The sequence below is a fragment of the Chiloscyllium plagiosum genome, chromosome 27 (genome assembly GCF_004010195.1).
Source record: "Chiloscyllium plagiosum isolate BGI_BamShark_2017 chromosome 27, ASM401019v2, whole genome shotgun sequence".
NCBI lineage: Eukaryota > Metazoa > Chordata > Chondrichthyes > Orectolobiformes > Hemiscylliidae > Chiloscyllium > Chiloscyllium plagiosum.
Genome location: NC_057736.1, coordinates 41,652,647 through 41,656,945, shown reverse-complemented (window position 1 = coordinate 41,656,945; position 4,299 = coordinate 41,652,647). Strand labels below are relative to the sequence as shown.

The 4,299-nt window shown below is 41.2% G+C and overlaps 1 protein-coding gene across 1 annotated transcript in view; it reads right to left on the bottom strand.

The window, feature by feature from the left end:
• eva1ba (eva-1 homolog Ba (C. elegans)) overlaps nt 1–3,668 on the bottom strand; it is a 76,531-nt gene extending 72,863 nt beyond the window's left edge. Inside the window, exon 1 of the mRNA XM_043717910.1 lies at nt 3,650–3,668. The gene's annotated coding sequence lies outside the window, so the exon portion shown is untranslated. The remainder of the gene's footprint in view (nt 1–3,649) is intronic.
• Between the last annotated feature and the right edge of the window lie 631 nt (nt 3,669–4,299).

The window sequence follows — 4,299 nt, the reverse complement described above, 5'->3', positions numbered from 1 at the left end:
GACACCCTCCTTCGACTGACTGAACTGGTCCTCACTCTGAACAACTTCTCTTTCCAATCCTCCCACTTCCTCCAAACCAAAGGAGTAGCCATGGGCACCCGCAAGAGAATTACAGTGAATTACCTATCTCATTCAAGATTCTTTCTTTCCACCTCTACTTTTCTTCCTGGAGCTAAAAGCACCTGTTTGAATTACCTCTCCTAAGTCTTTCCACTTTTTACTTTCCCATTCTGACACATTACTGATTAAGGAGACACCTCATCGGTTGTTATATTCACTCAGATTTTATCTCCTTCACCGCACACAGTCAACTCACACTTTATCAACTACCTAATGGACAAAGTTATTTGAGCTGAAAGTTGGAGAAATCAAGTCTGACTAATGATGTTGTGCTACAGCAAATTCTAATCCAGATTACAACTCATAAAATGGAATAGTGGAGATGGAAGCAAACACATACACATGAGAAAGAAAGAGATTAGCTTTAGCATGGGGAATATTCAACACTGTTGAGGGAATCAAATGCTATACACAAAATCAGACACTGTGGATGAAATCATAAAGCATATACACAATCAGAAACTACATAGACTATCGAACATAATGTGTTCTGAATAAGATCTACAGGCATATGAGAATTTAGTCACATTTGGATCTTCCTATTCATTCAAGGGGTGTGATGTCACAGGCTGGGACCTAATTTATTGTCTATCCCTAATTGTCCTTGAGATGATGTTATGAGCTGCGTCCTTGAACCTCTGCAGTCTGTTTGATGAAGGTACTCTCACATTGCTGTTAGAAAGGGAGTTACAGGATTTGGACCCAGCAACAATGAAGGGACAGCGACATATTTCAGGATGATGTGTGGTTTGGAGGGGCAGTGGAAAGTGGTGGTGTTTCCATGCGACAGCTGTAGTTCAGCCAATGTCTCCAATCATTTGTTTAGGTGAACAAGCCCTTTAAATCGTTTGGTGCATCTGTGCATGTACAGGAACGTAAAAGGGCTGCCCTGTGAATGGACATTTCACCCATCAGAGGCAGCAGAATTATAACAAAAATGAGGGAAGAAAGAGAGAGAGGAGGGGATTAAGTTAAAATGGAGTTTTCGTCCGGGTTGAGGAAGAGTCATTTGACATTTTCTATCTCAACCAGATCAGAGATATTATTACATACTTCAAGAGCTAATGGGACTTGAACAAGGGCCTCATGGCTCAGAGATTGGGACACTGCCACTGACCCTATCACTGAATTATTAGCCTGCAGTAGTGACTTCCGACAGTTTAATCATTAGAATTCCATTCTCTTGGTTATCTCAGACAAACCTTCCCTTTCCCTCTGGCTCTTATAGTTACATGCTGACATGGCTCTTTCCTATATTTCTACCATTGTCTCCATATCTGACAGGAAATACACCAGAAATAATTTGGTGACAGGTCATTTCCAAATCCGCTCTCCATGAATGTGTTCCAGCACCACTCCCAAAGGGTTCCTGTGTGGAATTTGCCCTGAATATCACAGCACAAGAATCAGCTTCATTTAGTGGGGTTCCTCCCACAGGAAATGATGGACCAGCACATCATGGATGGTCACTATCGTTTTATAAACAGAAACAAAACAGTGTTCCAACGTTCTTAATTCTTTTTCTCCTGTTGCTGTCTGGTTTTCTGGAAACCCTGAGGCTACTGATATTTAACTAAAGGGCTCAATCATTATGCATACTTTTTAATGATGGATATTCGTCTAAGTGGGCCGTCACAGCCTAGATTCCCTTACAGAGCAAGTCACCCTTGGCCGTGACAAGAGGTCACTGCAAGTCAGGCAATGTATTCAAATGCCTGGGCCCTGTACAATTTCTAGAGAGCAGAGACCATGTCACTGATGTTTATGGAACCATTCACAGAACCCTTACAGTGTGGAAGCATGCCTTTCAGCTCATCAAGGCCATTACCACCCTCTGAAGAGCATCCCACCCAGACCCAGCCCTGCCAAATCCTTGTAACCTTGCAGTCCCATGGTTAATCCACCTAACCTTCACATCCCTGGAAACTTTAGCACGGCTGATCCGACTAAGCTGCACATAGAGTCATAGAGATGCACAGCATAGAAACAGACCCTTCGGTCCAACCCGTCCATGCCGACCGGATATCCCAACCCAATCTATCTTTGAACTGAGGGAGGTAACCAGAGCATCCAGAGGAAACCCACACAGATATGGGGAGAACATGCAAACTCCGCACAGTCACCCAAGGGTTAAATCGAACCAAAACCCTGGTGATGTGAGCCGCCGTGCCACCCGCATTGATTAAGTGAAGGATGTGTGTTGCACAAAACAGACTGAAAGATATCAAAGAGCTTAGAGTGTTTGGAGGAGGTTACAGAAATATGTGGAGGAAATACTGGGAGACACTTGATGAGAATAAAGGCTGTGAATTGAAAGGACTGTAAACAGAGGGAGGCAGTATAGGTCAATGAATGTGGAGCAATCGGCAAAGAAGATTTGCCCCTGGGAAGGGTATGCAGACCAGAATTATAGAACATTTAGAGTTTATATAGAGCAATAGATGGAAACTAACAAGTCAAAAATTGGTGACAGAAAACATAATAGTAGTTTTGCAGGCAACGGAGGGAGAGAATGAACATTGTGGTGGATATAGGAGTATTTGGCACCAGTGAGGATTGTGGAATTTGAAGCTGAACTCTGGAATACCGAGGTTTTGGAGGCTTTGGTTGATCCTGGATAAGCAATTGGGAGGGTTTTTTGGGCAAAGTCCAATGTTAAAGGTCCAATAAATGAAATGGTAGCTGAAGACGTAGAAGTGTCGAAAATAGGAACAGGAATAGAGCATTTGAACCTAATCCCCCGTTCAATATAATCATGGTTGATCATCCAACTCAGTACTCTGTTTCCATTTTCTTCCAATACCCTTTGATCCATTTAGTCCTAAGAACGATGGCTTTGGTATTCTTGAAGTTCGGTTGAATAAAATTTTACATGATCGCTTAGGGCTGGCTGTTTTCAAGAATAGAGACAGATATAGGAATGAGTCAGCTGGGGTTCATTGCAGACAAATGTTTGGGCTTTGATGAAGATGCTGAAGGGACAGATAGAAAAGGAGGCTAGCAATTGGTTCATGAGGGACTGTAAGGTGATGATACAAAAACAGAATGTAAACAAAGTATCGAATGTGCATTGGCTGAGCTCTGGCAGGTAACCATTAGGACATCCATGAGCAAAGCCATCACAGAGGAGATTCAACACTTAAATCCAAATTACAGAACTACGATTTTCCTAAAAAGGTTTCCAAATATGAACCTTGAAAAAAAAAATGAATTACTGTGTTTTAAAGGAAGCATGTAACTCTAATTCTAATTCACGTCCCATGTTTCAATGAAGTTGGGGGGTGTGCAATGGCCCATGGTATTATCACTAGACTATTAATCCAGAGACCCAAGCAACATCCTGGGACTTGGGTTCAAATCCAGCCACAGCAGATGATGGAATTTGAATTCAATAATAATCTGGATTTAAGAGTCACATGATGATCATAAAACCATTGTAATTTATTGGGGAAAACTCAACTTGTTCACCAATGTCCTTTAGGAAAGGAAATCTGCCACCCTTACTTGGTCTAGTTTAGCTGTTCATTACCTTGAACGTATAGCTTGTTGCAGTTGGTTTGGTAACACCCAGATGTTCTTTCTTTGTACCAGAACAGCTTCTACTGTTATCTTAAAAGCAGAAAACAAACATGGTTGTTTTATCCATTTGACCAGTTGTAATTCCTTTTTCAAATAAAGTGTTGTGATGGGTTGACAAACATAGTGTGATGTTGCATTTTTACATCTTGACAGTTTGAGACAGCCAGGTTCTTTGTGTTTGGATGAGGGGTCATAACACAATACTGTACAATGAAAGGTTGGTCAGATCCATTTCATATTCATCTCACACCCATTCCATTTCAATATCTGTTTCTATCCATGGTGAAATAGCAAGTTGCATCAGCTATGTCATTGTTCTGTTTGTTGATAGTCCATCCTTAAACAAAAGGGGGTGTGAATTTCACAAGTGGTTATGATTGTCTTTATTTAATCAGATATGTGCTCACGTTTCAGGGCTGTCTAGAGCTGCTGCTGCCAAAAGTCACTTGATATGCTGCAGCCACATAACAGCTTTTGTGTATACATTTATTTTAGAAAAAGCTTGAAAATTTGTCATATCTTCACTCCCTATTACAATTGACCCCTTTAGAACTGATGCAATCTCTTAAAGGGCTTTTCAAACATTCTGAAAGAAACAAA